This window comes from Monodelphis domestica, chromosome 3 (assembly GCF_027887165.1).
Source record: "Monodelphis domestica isolate mMonDom1 chromosome 3, mMonDom1.pri, whole genome shotgun sequence".
Classification (NCBI taxonomy): domain Eukaryota; kingdom Metazoa; phylum Chordata; class Mammalia; order Didelphimorphia; family Didelphidae; genus Monodelphis; species Monodelphis domestica.
Genome location: NC_077229.1, coordinates 214398563 through 214416152, shown reverse-complemented (window position 1 = coordinate 214416152; position 17590 = coordinate 214398563). Strand labels below are relative to the sequence as shown.

Below are 17590 nucleotides of genomic sequence, written 5' to 3'. Positions count from 1 at the left end.
GTATAGTATAATGTGATATAATGTAGCAGTACAATATAATGTAATATAGCATAATGTGATATAATATAATGTGCAGTATAATATAATATAATGTGATATAATATAACATAATATATACCATGCCACCCTAGGACAAGAAGGAGGCACTATATAATGCCCCACTCACGATGACACCCAAAGACAAAGTCCTCAATGCTAGTTAAGGCTCTCCTGTCTGCTTGGGGAAATGACAGGAAGTAAGACACATAAAAAGTTAATAATATGAGAACATATATAATCAGTGTCAAAATGTACAGCCAAATAAATGCAAAAGAATTCTGAGAAGGAAGCAGTCACTGTGGATTAAAGAGGCACAGGATGTTTTAAAAAGCAAATATTTAGGATATGCCTTAAGGGATAGAGAGATTAAGGAAATATAGAGACAAGAGGAAGAGAATTCCAGGTAGGGAGAAAAGAAGATGCAAATACAAAATTCATCTTAAGCTGTCTAAATGAAGTAAGGGGTTTGAACTTGGAAACAGTGGGAAAGCCAGTTAAAGCCATACAACCGCAGCAAGCTTGGCAAACAAGCAGGTTAGACTTCACTAGTTGTCATTAAAGGTATCTGAGTAATGAAGTGACAAGTCTAAAACTATGTTTTAGAAAGATAAACAAACTCATGTTGTGCAAGAGAGACTAGAAAACCTTGAATGACTAGTTTGAAGGCTATTAAAATAGTCTAGGTATAAGCTTGTTAAGGACCTAAATTAGAGTAGAATAGTGGCAATGAGAATAAAAAAGAAGGAATATGTATACAAGAAGGGGGGAGAGAAAAACAAACATTCAGCACCCACCATGTGCCATGCACTGGGCTAAGGGCTCTACAATAGTATCTAATTTGATCTTCACAAGGACATCCCATTATGATCCTCATTTTGCAGTTGAGGAAACTGAAGCAGACAGTGTTTAAGTGACTTGTCTAGGGTTGCATAGCTAGTTAAATGTCTGTGGTCAGATAGGAACTCTAGACCTAGGGCTCTATCCATTTGCCTCCTCATTGCCTATGAGAAGGAAGAATCAATAGAGTTTGGTAACAGATTAGATATTGAGTAGAAGAGAAGGGGAAAGAGTTAGAGGTAACTGAAGTTCTAAGATTGGGAAAATGATGGAAAAGGCAGAAACAAGGCAGTAAGATCATAGTTTGCCTTTGGGAACATAATGAGTTAAGATAAATAGTGGATGGGGGAAGCATCGTTACAAAGAATATTTTGTACAGGATAGGGGCATCTAGGTGGCACAGTGGATGTAGAGTCATGCCCGGAGTCAGGAAGACTCATCTTCTTGAGTTCAAATGTAGTCTCAGGCATTTACCAGCTATGTGACCCTGGGCAAGTCACTTAACTTTGTTTGTCTCAGTTTCCTCATCTGTAAAATGAGCTGGAGAAGAAAATGGCAAAGCATTCCAGTATCTTTGCCAAGAAAACCCCAAATGGGGCCACAAAGAGTTGGAAATGACTGAACAACAATAGTGTGCATGATGAATACAATGGCAATTAAGCAAAAGTGGTTGCTATTTTCAGTAGTTTTTAAAACATTTCCTATTTTGAAAGGTTCAAGTTTTTCCTGCTGGTCATTTTCAAATAGCATAATTATTCCAGCTGCTAGCATGCGGCAGTGGCCACACCCTGGGCAACGGCTTCAACAGGCTGGCTAAACCTTGTGAGGGTAGCCATCGGGTCGTCGTGGACCCCTGGTGAACTAAGGCTTTGCTCACCCAGCATGTGAAGACTGCTTCAGCGGAACAGACAGAAGAAACCAACAAGAAGGCTCAACGGCTGAGAGGGCAACGCAGCAAAGCACTGTGGAGTGCTCAGGGCGTGTTGGAGCACAAAAGACAACATGGCCATCCAATGCAGCTGAGGAAGTCTCCAGGTGTAATGACTTTTCGTGCCACTGGACCCAGGCTTCCAACGCCAAGAGTGGGACTGTCTCTGTGCATCGACTTTTCCACTTAAATCTTCACGCACAAGTGTCTTTGTGCACAAAAACGCACAAAGACAATCATCATCCTCGATTACTGAGAGACTACTACTACTACTACTAAACCTCATTTGGACATGTATAAAAATCACGATTTTTAAACACATCTACCAAGAAAACTTAAATCATAGGAATTAAATTACTTCTAAGGAAAACTAATCGAAGTGAGAAGTAATTGAGAAAACATTCAATCTTGCTGTTTTAGAAACTTAGGAGTTTATTCCAATCAGTGTTCTTAATGAAAATCATGACAACTACGGATGGCTTTCATTTTTAATAAATCTAAACACTTTTTTAAGAACCACTCTCCTTGAGTCTTTTCATTCACCCACCCAGCCCAATTAAGGCTCCAAGACAGTGGCATCCACGTTCTCCATTAGCTTAGTCTACTGTATCTGACCTAGTAGCCCCAAAATGGGTCAGAGGAAATACTTGACTATGCATACCATTCATACCTGCCAGGTGACCAAAGAATTGTGGTTTGCTGACACACAGAGAGATTATGGGGCTTCAGCTTTATTTCGACTATTGGTGGTTGTTGGTCAGTTGTTTCAGTCATGTTTGACTCTTCATGACCCCATATGAGGTTTTCTGGGCAAAAATACAGAAGTGTTTTGCCATTTCCTTTTCTAGCTCTTTTTACAGATGAGTAAACTGAGGCATAAGAAGTTGTAACTTGCCCAGGGTCACATGACCAGCATGTTTCTGAAGCTAGATTTGAACTCAGGAAGATGAATCTACCTGACTTCAGACCCAGCACACTATCTATTGCATTTTCCAGTTGCTATATGTGTATAAATATATATATACATATATATATATTCACACACATGCATACATACATCTATGAACATCCATCTATAGATGAGTGTGTGTATGGTGACTATATATGTGTGTACACACAGTCAAATACATATACATGTGGGTTTTACACACATGTATATTAATGTATCTGTATGTCCATATAAAACAAGGGTATATAATATATTCACATATAATCAATTAGAATGGTTGAAGGAAAACAAATATGCCACATTGTAGTATAGTTGTTTAGATAATGATAATAAGTTTTTGAGGGTGAAAATAATGTTTTAGGTAATGATAATAATAATAGAGTGCCCATATGTAGTAGGCATTGTGGTAAGCACTATACAAGGATTACCTCATGTGATTTTCACAATAATCCTGTGAAGGAGGTGCTATTATTATTATCACTTTACAGTTAAGGAAACTGAGGTTAAGTGACTAGCTCACCATCACACTTATGTCACCCTATTACGGGTCTATGGCCTGATTTAAATTCAGGTCTTGCTGCCTCCAGCCAGGTCCAACACACTCCCCACTGTACCAGTTAGCTGCCTATATATGTTTATACATCATAGTAACAAAGTCTGAGTGAAATTGGGACTGAATCATTATCCAGATAATTTAAATCTCTTTTGTCTCTTATAAAAATAAAACCAAAACCAAATAACCTCCATCTTTTTACTTTCCAACTAACATTTTTTTTACCCTAAATTATAAAATTTAGTGCTCGAAGGAGTCTTAGAGGTCATGATTTTATGACTTGCTCAAGATCATGCTATTAATAAGTAACAGGGATAAGAGATTCAAACCCAGAACTTCTAACTCCAAATTCTGGGCTTGTATTTTCCATTATTGTGTTGTTTGTTTTTTTTCACTTCTTCCATTACTCAGCATGACAAGTTAGGAATTGACTAATTTGTGTGTCACCTCCTTTTCCTTCCTCAGCCCTGTATTCTGAATGAAATGATGAAAAGCACTGAAATGTCAAGACAACATAATCACCTTTTGAATAAGTGAAAATTGATGGCCATTATGATATTCATAAACCACTGATTTCAGGCGCTTTTATCTTTACATCCTTATATTTATTTCCTTGCAGGTTACTACCCAGAAAGTCCTTTTTTCTTTTTTATCACAATCTTCTCTAGAATTTTCTGGGAATAGTTTGGTGCTGTATTATTTTAGAATATGTATGTGTCCATATTTGAGAACTTAACCCAAAGAAATGGATGTTTCAATCAATTTGAAAGTGACAAGGATAAAAACAAAATACTGGCTACAAGTGTAATTTTCCAAAACAAACTCATTTGAATACAATGTTCTGAGAAATTGTCCTGGAAAAGTGCATTAGCCTCCTACCTGGGATCCCAGTCTGTCTCCTCCCCTCTCCAATCCACCCTACAAACAGCTATGAAGCTATTCCTAAAGCACATGGCGTTCCTCCACTATAATGAGCTCTCTCACCTCTAAAACAAACTCCTCTGTTTGCCTTCCACAATATGGTTCCAGTTTTATTGAACATTACTCTCCTTCCAACATTCTTTAATTCTAGACAAACTGGTCTGTTTTGCTATTTCTCCTCCCCTTGTCTTTGCATAGGTTATTCTTCTGCCTAAATGCTCACCTCTACTCTTCCTTCTAACTTCAGTTCAAATGAACCTCCGACAGAGAGCCTACCATGTTCTTCTCCATTTCCTAGTACCTTTTCACTTCTACTCCCTGCAAACAAAATTTGTTCAAATTTAATTTTCTCAGTACATGTCATTTCCCCTTAAAGAATCTAGGAAGACCCTCTGAGGACAGATAGAGTTTCATGTTTGGTTTTGTATCCTGAGCAACTTGCATAATGCCTGGTATACAGTAGGTACATCATAATTCCAGCTGAATAAATGAATGAATGAGGAGAAACACTGCCTGATCCTGTCAGCCCACCTGAAGTTTTAATTCTCTGGATTGTTTCTAATTTTGTGGTTCCATTCTATTTTCTTCCTTAAAAATGCAGGTGGCATATGGATACATACATACATACATATATATATATATATATATACATTTATATATATATAAAATCACACCTTCACATATATAAATAACATATTTATATGAGAATTAAAAGAAAAAAGATGAATTCTGTTGAGAATTTTGCAAAATACATATTGTATTTAAATAAAAGAAAAATATTTTAAAACCTAAACTACTATCTTAGAATCAATACTGAGTATTGGTTCCAAAGTAGAAGAGTAGTAAGGGCTAAGCAATGGGAGTTAAGTGACTTGCCCAGGGTTGCACAACTAGAAAGTCTCTAAGGGTCACATTTGAACCCAGGACCTCCCATGTCTAGGGTTGGTTTTCAATCTGCTGAACCACCTAGCTTCCCCCTACATTTATTTTTAAAAGAGAAGATGTATTTAAAAGATACATTTATTTTAAAAAGAAAAATATGAGTTATGATGAGAGAAAATTAATTGGGGTGATGCAGGAAACCTTGGGATATCATGAAACCCTAGCTGGGATTTACTGTTCTGCTAATAGGTGACAAAAATCAAAAGTATCAGATCCCCTCTGCTGCCTCTGAAGGAAATTAAGGTTTCTGATCTATTCACCCATGTTCCTAAATCTATACACTGGCCATGTCCAAAAAATATTTCCTTCCTTTTTCATTCTGAATCCTTTGCCTCTTTATCAGGAGTCTTCTGGAATCATGGTTGGTCATTATAGTGCCTAGGGTTCAGCACAGTAGTATTTCATCCCATTTATGTCAACAACTTATTCATTTCCCAGTTTATAGTTGCCCTCTCACATTCTCATTTGCCTCTTAAAAGAGAGCTATAAATATTTTTGTACATCCTTAGAGATTGTTTTGCTTAGAACTAATACCTCCCTTAATATACTCTCTCTCTAATTTCCTCTCCTCCTTTCTCCTCTTTCCCTCCTATTTCCCTCTTGAGTTAACCATATTTCTTTACCTAACTAATAAGGGAATGTGTACTGTTCCTTCTTTTAACCAGTTCAGATAAGTTTGAAGTATCTGCTACTTCTCCCACCTGCTCACCCTTGCTTGAATATATGCCTACTTGTATACTCTGGTTATGGGAGATAATTCCCCCCATATTTCTCTTTCTTCCCTCAATCCCAATGTACTCCTCTTCCCTCTCTTTACTTTCTTTTTTTAAAATCAAGACATAATAGTACCACTCCCAGGACCACTTCTTGGCCCTCATTCAACCTGATTACTCTAAAGCTACTGACACTACATCATCCTCTCCTTCTTAGATATTCTTTTTTCCTTTGGCTTCTATAATACTGCTCTCTCCTACCTGTCACCATTTCTTCTCTGTCTCTTTGCTAAAGCATCATCTTCCTTCACTCTACTAAGTGAGAATATCCTTCAAGGCTCTTTCCAGGGACCTCTTCTCTCTCTGTTCTTCTCAATGATCTCTAGCTCCTTTGGGTTCAATACTCACTTCTGTGGGGATAATTCCCAAATCTACATACTCAGCCCTCATATTTCTTCTGAATTCAAGTCTTACATTACAACCTTCCTTATGGACATCTCTACCGGGAAGTCCTACAGGTATCTCAAACTCAGTGTGTCCGAAACTGACTTTATTTCTCTCCTTCATTCTTTTGAAGGCGCAATTGGTCTTCCAGACCCCTAAGTTTGCAACACTGCCACTCTCACTGCCCTCAATATCTAATGAGTTGCCAAGTCTTATAGATTCTACCTCTTCATTGTGTATAAAATTTTTCCAGCAATCTACTTATTTCCATATTATAGCCTTTACCTCAGTTCAAGCTATCACCACCTCTTGGCTAGAGGATTCCAATAACCTCTTAATTGGTCTTCCTGCTTTTCTTCTCCCCTCTCCCTGACTCCAATTTATCCACCACACTCATATCTGTAAAACAGATTGTTTAAACCCTTGTGTCTTGGAATCAATACTGGGTATTGGTTCTAAAGCAGAAGAGAGATAAGGGCTAGGCAACAGGGTTTAAGTGACTTGCCCAGGGTCACACAACTAGGAAATGTCTGAGGTCACATTTGAACCCAGGAACTCTTGTCTTAGGCCTGGCGCCACTTAACTGCCTTCAAAACAAATTTAATTATATCATTATCCAATTTAAAAAGTTTCAGTGACTCCCAAAAGAAAATGTAAATACCTCTACCAGGTTTTAAAGGTTCACCACAATCTAAATCCCACCTGTCTTCCCTCTTTTATGTCCTATTGTCTTCTTTCACGCATTTTCCATTCCAGTCAATTTAGCCTATTTGATATGTGTAACATTCCACCTCCAGTTTCTGAGATTTTAATACAGGTCTCTAGAAGACGCTCTTTCTTCAAACCTTCTGCCTCTTGGAATTCGTAGCTTCTTCAAGTCATGGATCATCTGCCTCCTCCTTCCCAAGGCTTTGCTTAACTTTCTCTGTGGTTAACAATCTGTCTTTTTCTCCCTATTTCTTTCACCATCTCTGTGCATATGCAAACCACACACACAGTCAAAAACCAACTGAGCCAAAAAGATTCTGAGCATCTCAGCACTTAGTTAAGCTAATAGTACTTAGACAACAGACATAAAGTTCATTATCAGGTCTATACTTGAATCTTTACAGCCTGCAAGGATCTGTCTGAACTGGCATTTCGATGGCAAAGTCTTTAAGAACCTAAAGTTACCCTTGAAGAACTGATTTCTCTCCAGTCCAGTTGATGATACTAGAGAACACAAGGGGCAGATAACAAAGATGAGGCCTGAAAAAGCAGAGATTTTAATGCCTTTTTACCCTTTTAAAAGGTGGGAAGTTCTTCATGCTTGATAGAATTCGAGGGCAGCTATTCATTGACTGCTCAAAGACTCAACCACATCATGTGTGTAACTTTAAAATGCAAAATATACCTTCTTAAAACATTTTCTAAAACTTTCAGCCAAGGAAAGCCACTGGAGGGGCTTTGTAAACAGAGACAATTAGCCTTGACCATCAGAAGTTGAGCTGTAGATAGAAACAGTTCCAGAGAGTCAGAGAGTGTAGCTGATTGCCTTGGCCAACAGAAATGCTATTATTAGATAGATAAGACTATTTGAGCCCTATAAAGCCAGAGGTATGAGTTGCATGGGCCACATATGTTTCCTATGCATGCACCTCTCTTAGGTATATGCCCATTTTTGTGTGAATATTCATGGGATAATATACCCCAGACTTATAAAGGGGATGTCTCTGAGGATGTTTTTATCATGCCATTAGAGTAAATGCCTTTGTTTTGCGCTAATTGTGTTAAAGGGTTGACTATTGTAGGCTAATATGCCACTGGAGGCTCATGAGCTATAGCATTAGGAGTGTGAACACATAGAGTACCTTAAACCTAGAAATCATCTCCCAGGGGAATTCAACCTACAAGTGGAAGCAGGATGGTCGACCAAAGCAGGTGTCACACCTGCAGGTGACACTATGATAAATTGATGTCAATCTCTAGGGAAATCTTATAAAACTTTGTCAGGAACCCAGGGTAATTTTATTTCTAAGATTCTAATTTCCATTTCTCTGATTAGTTTCTTTTTAGGTCAGAATCAGAACCAAAATCATAGATTTCTTTAGTCTATCCTCTGCCTTTTAAAATAGTAAATTATTAGCACGCAATTTAAGAAACTGTAGAGAACTCTGTTTTTGGCAGAAAGAGACCACCCAAAGCTATCTAGATTGAGAGAAAGCACCATCAGATATCTTGACCACTCACATTCCCCATCACAATTATAATCAGTCTCCATGCCAGCTTGGCATCTCCATTAAGAACTAAACTTTCAATTCATCTTTCTGACTTAGGTGGCCTATAGTATTACTCCATCACACTATCTTTGTCTCTTCCTGTTTTTATCTTAAGTTATCATTTCCATCATTCTTTTTGTCTCAGATTCATAAATTTCTTCAAAGTTGTCAATAAAGAAACAAAGAAAAATGAAATTTTCTTAATAAACAATGTCATGCTGCTACCACTTTTATTTAATCTTTCTGAACTGAGTGTATACCTTCTGTTTTTATATTCTAGTCATGAATCACATTCCATTATATCTCAATAATACCCATGATGTCATATTTCCCTTCTGGCACTAAAATCTCTAGCTCATTTTGTTTCTTATCCCTATTCTCTGCATTGGCATAAAGGCAGCTGAGGCCTTTTTTTTTTCCCTAATTATTTTCTTTTTTCTATTTTATCTAATAATTTCCTCTTTTCTAATTAGTTTCTCCTTTCTATTTTTCCCTATTTTCCTATTTCTAATTTCTCTAATTATTTTCTCATACTTCTAAAAAAAATTCTTCTGCCATAATTCTTCCTATGTCATATGTGCAGCTCTTTAGGGTCTGATTTGCTACTTTTTTATAGGTAATTTTCTCCCTCCTCTTTCATTTTCAATTTAAAACCCTCTGGATCAAATCAGCAAGTCTCCAGGCAAATGCATTCTTCCTGGACTTGATGATGCAGACTCCCTTTCTGACCAAGAGCCCATTATTACTTTAATTTTAATCTCTGACCTAGGAAGTCAGATTCCTGCTCTTACACCACTTTTTTTTAACCAATTTACTTCTCACACCAGCTGCTGACTGCTCATATACCCCTTTCTAGTCTAACATCAATCAGTAGCAATGATTAAAATACCACCTGTTGAAGTTCTTTAGTTCTCTGCCTAGGACTTCATAAACCCTTAAAATAGGTTGCTTCTGTTCATTCATTCCCACACTTATAACCAAAAGTAAGAACTCGTGATCATATTTAACAATTCTCAGGAAGATCTCTCTCTCACTTCAGATACATGAAAATGCTGTTACTATAGTTCAGTCATTACAATCACATCCAACTCTTTGTGACCCCATTTGGGGTTTTCTTGTCAAAGATATTGGAGTGGTTTGTCATTTCATTCTGTGAATCTTGAAACTACTCAGACTGTACCTTAGAAGATTTGGTCAAGCTATTCCCTATTGTAACAATGGAGATACTTAAGAATCAGGAATGTATTGGGAACTTTTAAAATTACTCCACCCTACTCAGACAGTGCCTTAGGGGAAGATAAAGTTATAAAACTCCTGATTAAACAATGAAAGTCCCCAACTCATACCTTATTGTAAAGCTAGAACTTTAAGCTAGGACTATTTTTAGATCTAATACAAAAAGGTATTAAGCACCTGTAAAGGTTAAATTAGTACCTAAAAAGGTCAAGTAACTTTAAAAAAGCAAGCTTAACAAAGAAGTGTGAAGTACTCAGAAGATTTAATCTAACTAGAGAAGGTGAAAACCAAAGAAGGTGAAAACTAAGAATGGGCAGTCCTGGGGAAAAGCGTCTACTGTGATTGGTAGATGTGAAAATTTAGGGGAAGTGACATAAGAGAAAAATCTCTTTAAAAAGAGATGAAGGAACAGTTCAGGGACAATTGAATTCAGTGACAATTGAATTGAGTTTGCAATTGAATTCAGTTTGGAAAGTAATTTCATTTCGGAGTGGAAGAACCCAGCTTGGAGACAATCTTGTGGTGAGTGATAAAGACTGACTCGCTCTCCCTTACCCAGGCCCTTTTACTACTTCTTGGCTCAGCCTGAGCCAGAGCAGTTTGAATTAATTCTCTCTCTCTTTCTCTCTCTCTCTCCTTCCCTTAATTCCTTCTTTCTTTATTAATTAAAATCTCCATAAATCCCAGCTGACTTGGGTATTTTCATATTTGGGAATTTCCGATGGCGACCACTTATTTTAGAATTTAAGTCAAAACACTAAAAATTATTGCTTACAGTTTTGGCATTTACAATTCTCCAGCTCATTTTACAAATGAAGAAACTGAGGCCAAGATGTGAGGTGATTTGCCCAGTTGTACAGCTAGTAAGTGTCTGATGTCAGATTTGAACTCAGGAAGTTGAGTCTTCCTGACTTCAGGTCCAACACTCTACCCACTATGTTACCTAGCTTCCTCTACATGAAAATAGGTCATCTCTAAATTGACTGTGGTTTTCAGTACACATAGATGCCTCAGTACACTGCAGTGAGAAGTCTCCAACTACTTTGACATAGCTTTTGTTTCTAGCTAAGAAATGGCTAATAATTGATATATTGGTGGTCTCCTTGAAGGGGTATACATGTACTGGTAAATGTTCAACAACCAGCTCTTCTCCTCCCTGGCCAAAAATGTACATAGCACACTTTAAGTTTATTGTGTATCATTAATATTTTCTCCTTCATACTCTAAAGCCATGAGAAAAAAAGCCTTAATTTCAACATTTGCCATTTTCAAAAGCATAAATGCTCAGACTGAAGATTTTACAATGGGATAGGAAGTTATGAAGGGGCTCCAAAGAACCACTGTCTCCTAAGAAATTTCGGCTCTCTCCCCACCTTCTCCTCAAAGAATCACAGTCCCATTATAACATTCTACAGATTCAGGAGCCTCTCTTTCTCCCTCCCTCTTTTGAGTAAGATCATTGAGCATTTAAATAAACTGTTATATTAATGGAACATGATTTTTGTAACATTAAATAATGCCTGATTAGTCTGATACAATTCTCAGAAGATAAAGCATAAAGATAAAAAGAAAAAAAAGTGCAATTTGCTTAGATTTTTTAAAATATCTCTGACAAAGTCCTAAAGGGACAATTCTGAAGGACTTATGGCAAAGAATGCTATCCACCTCCAAAGAAAGAACTGTTAGAATTAGATGCAGATCGAAGCATAGTATTTTTCACATTAAAACTAATGGTTTTATTTTGGAGTTTGGGTTTTATGTGAGTTACTCTTACAATACTGACCAGTATGGAAATATGTTTTGCATTGTAATACATATATAACCTGGATCAAATTGCTTACCGTCTCAGAGAGCAAGGAGGGAAGGGAGGTAGGGAGGCAATTTGGATTTTATAATTTCGAAAAACATATGTTGAAAATTGTTATTACATGTAATTGGGAAAATAAAATATCTGAGAATTCTTAAAATGGCAAAGTTCCAAATGAAAAGGATTCAGGGTAGTGACATTGTCTTGAATTAGAAATGAGCTTGGAGACTGGGAGCCAAAGGCAAGAATCCTTTGTGCAGCCAATTTTGAAAAGCACCTTACCTTAATACTTCAGGGACACGAGATTTCATTGATATTTCCTCTTCTGGTACCTATTACCATCCCTCCATCATTCAGGAGACAGTCTTCAGGTGCTGTTATGATCAAAAAAATGAATCACATATTTGTACAGATTGTGGCTTCCTCTTCCACCCACCCCCTAGTAGATTGTATGCTTTTTCTATCTTTATGTCCTCAATGCTCATCAAAGCGCCCTGTGCACGATAGAGGCTGAATTAACTGACAAGCATTTACTAAATGCCTTACTATGTGCCAAGCATTATATGTTCACTGGTAATATTGACCAAAAAATGAATTGGTCTCTGCTCTCAAGGAACACGCATTATGTCAGAGAAGCCAAATTCTATACATAGAAGTTATGCCCAAAGCATTACAAATTAAAAAAGGTCATTTCAGGAGAAAGGCATTATTAGCACCAGGGACCAGGGAAAGCCTCATGGAGGAGAGAAAGAGGCATAAGAAGTAGAAGGGCATTCCAGGCATAGGAGACGGCTTGTGAGCAAAAGTCCAGAGAAGGCAGATATCATATATACCATGTAGCTCAATAGAACAGTACATGCATGCTGAACTCAGAGGCAGAAAGACAAGTACAATCCTAGCCTCAGAAACGTATTGGCTGTGTGACCCTGGATAAATCCCCTAACTTCTCTGGACCTTGGTTCCCTCATCTATAAAATGGGGATAATAATAGCACCTGCCATAGAGTTCTTGGGAGGTTCAAATAAGATAATAATATATGTAAATTGCTATATCAATGCTAGTTATTAATTATAGTTGATAAGGAATAGTAAGAATAGTTTAGTTTTACAACACAGCTTTATCTGAATTGACTAATCCTCCAGTGATGAATCTTTTGAATTTAGCTAAGCAAACAATAGGCTCCCAGGGGGTCACCAGACCTATAGCTGGAGCTCTTCTAGGTTCAGGAGTGGCCCCAGCTTGCCTTCCACTAGCATAGCCTTTGAGAACCTGAATTCCAAGTTCATTTCCATTCCAAAAGGAGACACTACAATGGAACTTTCATTGAGAAAAACCCAATTTATTCAACATTTTTCTAAATTATCTGGCAGAAGTCTTGCATAAAGAAATTTCCAGATCTATAGATGACACAGCTTTTCTGGCTAATAAAAAGTTTATCAGATAGGAATAAGTTGTAGGAAAATCTCTTATGGCTGTGAAAGTGAGCAGAAACTGACAGGTGAACTTAAATGTGGCATTTAAAGTACTTCATTTAGGGGAAACTAATCTAAATCAAGTACTCTAAGTCATCAATCAACAGCCCAAGGAAAGAAGCCAGGAAGTCACTTTAACAGACTTTTTGATGCTTGATGAGGACAAAAAACCTAACAATATTGGCCATCATCAGAAATTTCATTGGAAAGAAGGAAAATGACACTATTCTCTTGTACAAAATCATGGCTTATTCAATCATAAAACACTTAAGGTAGATCTGAGCCCTACACCTGAAGAAGTAAAAGAGCAAGATAAAGTCAAGATAAAAGCTATTAAAATGATGAAGGGGATGGGAAGAGAAAAGGGGAAAAAAATTTCAATGTGAGAGCAAACAGAAAAGATTAGAACTGAGTCTGGAATGATTAACTTTGAAAAGGAGTATTACAAAAAACTGTGAAATCATATAAGAAATAGCACCACACTTTCACTCTTTCATTCCTCTTTGGGCTCTACTTCTTACTCTTCAGATTTTTTTTCCACCAGCTTTCTCATCCTAGGAGATACTGCAGATCCTTATTCTGAGCAGTCAGTTCCATCTGGAACTTCTGTTTTAAAGAAAGTACCCAAGTCAGTCATATTCACTTTTTCATTCTTTTCTGGGGTCCTTCTGTGCCTCTTCAGATTTCTTTCTCCACCGTGATCTTATGTGGGTACCTTGACCTCCCTCTTTCTTTTATATGTTGTCTTCCCCCATTAGATTCTAAGCTACTACAAGGCAGGGGCTATCTTTCCTTTCATTTGTATTTATGCTACCTATATTTAGCACGGTAGTCCGTACATATTAAGTACTTAATAAAATCTTATTGACTTGATTTGACTAGATTTTGACTCAGAAGACCTGCATTTGAATCCATTTATTACCTGTGTAACCACTGGAAAATCAGTTCTGAGATGAGGTGATTGGATTAAATAGTTCTTCTAGCTCTAGATTCTTTGATCCAATATAATAGGATGAATGTGTGCCTGTTTGCCAAATTCTAGACTACTAGAACGAAGGGAAAGCATTGGAAGCCTCAAAGAAGTCAATTTTACACACATTAAAAGAAAGTTCTACCTTTCAAAGCAGGGACAGCTAGGTAGCAAAGTAGGTAGAGTGCCAGATCTGGAGTCAGGAAGACTCATCTTCCTCAGTTCAAATCTGTCCTCATACACTTACTAGTTGTGTGACCCTGGGTAAGTCACTTAACCTTGTTTGCCTCAGTTTCCTCATCTATAAAATGAGGTGGAGAAGGAAATGGAAGACCACTCCAATATTTTTGCCAGAAAACCCCAAATGAGGTCATGAAAAATTGGACACAACTAAATGAGGAGCATCAGCTCAGACCTTAAGGAGTTTACAAATGAGTGGAAAGAAACTAAATCTATAGATAGATAGATAAATGTGGATACTATCTATGTGTATACATGGTTATAGTTATGTATGTATATACAGAGAAGTACACACAGGAATACAAACTATACATACACACATGAATGTACTCTATAGATACACATATGCATAATGTATCTTTTTGTAACCACTAGGTGTCAGTATGGTAGCTAGCTGTCTGGAAGCCCCTCACCCACTCTTTCCTTTACCTCAGGGAATGAGGGGAATAAAAATCCTCCCAGACTCTGCCTACTAGGGCCAGCACAGGGTGGATTTCCCTCCTAGACACTTATCTGCCCCAACCTTTCATTCCAGCCTCAGAAGCCCAAGGGCTAAAGGAGTCAAAACTAGTCATTAAAAGCAGTAGAAATGAAAAACTCAAAAGTCAGAGGGGATGAAAAGACCTAGCCTCACATTTTTACAGTTTCTGCCTGTGGGGATATTTATGATATTATTTTAAAAATAAAATGAATCACTTTTATATTGATCTTATCTCCTAGGTGGTTTCTTTTTTTAAAATACATTTTTATTGATGTCTTTTTTTTACATCATCATAGTTTTTCCCTGTATCACTCCTCTTCACAGAGTCATTCCATACAATAAACAGCATTTTAAAGACAAAAAAGGAAGGGGGGAGAAAGAGAGAGAGAGAGAGAGAGAGAGACAGAGAGAGAGAGAGAGAAAGAAAGAAAGAGAGAGAAAGAGAGAGAGAAAGAGAGAAAGAGAGAGAGAAAGAGAGAAAGAGAGAAAGAGAGAAAGAGAGAAAGAGAGAAAGAAAGAAAGAAAGAAAGAAAGAAAGAAAGAAAGAAAGAAAGAAAGAAAGAAAGAAAGAAAGAAAGAAAGAAAGAAAGAAAGAGAAAGAGAAAGGGAGAGAGAGAGAGAGAGAGAGAGAGAGAAAGGGAGAGAGAGAGAGAAAGAAAGAAAGAGAGAGAAAGAGAGAGAGAAAGAGAGAAAGAGAGAGAGAAAGAGAGAAAGAGAGAGAGAAAGAGAGAAAGAGAGAAAGAGAGAAAGAGAGAAAGAAAGAAAGAAAGAAAGAAAGAAAGAAAGAAAGAAAGAAAGAAAGAAAGAAAGAAAGAAAGAAAGAAAGAAAGAAAGAAAGAAAGAAAGAAAGAAAGAAAGAAAGAAAGAGAAAGAGAAAGGGAGAGAGAGAGAGAGAGAGAGAGAGAGAAAGGGAGAGAGAGAGAGAAAGGGAGCATTAATATGGAAAAAGTCTGAAAATATGTGCAACACGCAATTCCAGTGGGTTAGGGGTATCCTCCCACTGAACACATGTTTAATCTTTATAATTTTGTTACCTTCAACTTTTGATTCTTTCTCAAAGATTGTTCTTTCCATTTACATATGCATGGTTTTTTTCCTTGACTTTGCTTAACTTCACTCTATCAGTTCATGTAGATCTTTCCATGTTTGTAGTCATCACACACACACCATTTCTTTTTCTTTTTTTTTAATCCTTATTTTCCATCTTAAAATCATTACTGTATATTAGTTCCAAGGCAGAAGAGTGGTAAGGGCTGCTAGACCTTAGAGGTTAAGAAACCTGCCCAGTACACCATTTCTTATAATAGTCATAATCCTTTAAATTCTTCCACCATAGTTTCTTTAGTCATTCCCCAATGGTTAGGCATCTATTTTGTTTCCAGTCCTTTGCTATCACAAAAAAAGGCTGCTATAAATACTGGTGGCACTGGTCCTGGAATCAGGATGACATCAAATATGACCTCAGATATTTACTAGCTGTATGACCTTGAATAAGTCACTTAATCCTGTCTGCCCCAGTTTCTCATGTGTAAAATGCCCTGGAGAAGGAAACGGCAAACCTCTCTGATATCTTTTCCAAGAGAGCCCCAAATGGGATCACAAAGAGTTGGACATGACTGAAAAACAACTGAACAACAACAACATAAATATTTTACACTCTATTGGGTCTTCTTATCAGTGGCTTCCTTCCAGTATAAGCCTAGTAATGGTGCCTCTGGTTCAAAGACCATAGACATTTTAGTTACTTTATTTGCATAATTCCACATTGCATACCAAAATGGTTTGTACTATTTTACAGAGGGTTTCTAAACCATCAGAGGAGAACAGAGAATTTTCAGCTTATGTATTCTGTGAAATATAAATATAAAACTCCCTCAAAGGCTACTGCAATCCCAGTTAAAGATAACATATGCATAAAACAATAGAGAATAAGTTATTTTATTTAAAGAAATAAGGCATAAAGAAAAATGCTATCCCAATAGGAAAAGATCAGGCTAGAGATAGATAATGGGAACTGGAGATAAATCTTAGTTTGAAAGGACAAACAGGAGCTAAAAGGATGAAAATACCTGAATGCTTTCTCACCTTCCCAGAGGAACTAAATGCCACCTGCTGCTATTATTCTGTGCCTCCCACTTCTCTTCTGTCTTTCTCTCTCTTCCATTTAAAACTACTACCTGTGTACTTTCACTGTGTACTTTCCTGTTTTGTTTTGTTTTTTTGAAATGGCATAATAAGTCTTGATTAGGAGAAAAAGCCAAAACTACCAGTTCTAATATTCATAGCTGGTGTTTAATCTATTTGCCTCCTTGCTTTTTTTCATTGACTCTCCTAGTCCAAAGAGGAGTTTTACACAGGTATATCAATATATACGGAATAAATGCATAGTCATTTGGGGAGGAAGTTATTGCAGCTGTAAGGAGAGAGGAATAGACATTTTATGCGTTCAGTAACTCAATCGACATTTAGAAAGCATTTACTAAGTGCCAGGAACTGTGCTTAAAACCTGGGATACGAGGAACACTTAAAAAGTACAGATGCTTTCCTTAAAGAGCTAACATCCTAACATGGGAAACAACTTATCTAAGTAGAAATTGGTACATGCAAGATAGAGTAGAGGAAAATTCATGTATTTAAGTGTAAATAATTGAAAAGAAAGTTGAGTTAACTATACTGATATTTAATATGTTTATAATAAATCTTTTTAATTTAAATTTTTTTAAATCTGTTTATTACAATAAAATATCCAATTAACTCCCTTCCTCCCTCCTCCCAATATAGAAGGCATCATTTGACAAAA

At 37.0% G+C, this 17590-nt stretch overlaps 1 protein-coding gene across 3 annotated transcripts in view; it reads right to left on the bottom strand.

The window, feature by feature from the left end:
- Positions 1-17590, bottom strand: part of RNF144B (ring finger protein 144B) — a 236712-nt gene that overhangs the window by 193564 nt on the left and 25558 nt on the right. For all 3 annotated transcript variants that reach the window (XM_007487884.3, XM_007487887.3, XM_056823490.1), the window contains exon 2: positions 11910-12001. The gene's annotated coding sequence lies outside the window, so the exon portion shown is untranslated. The remainder of the gene's footprint in view (positions 1-11909; positions 12002-17590) is intronic.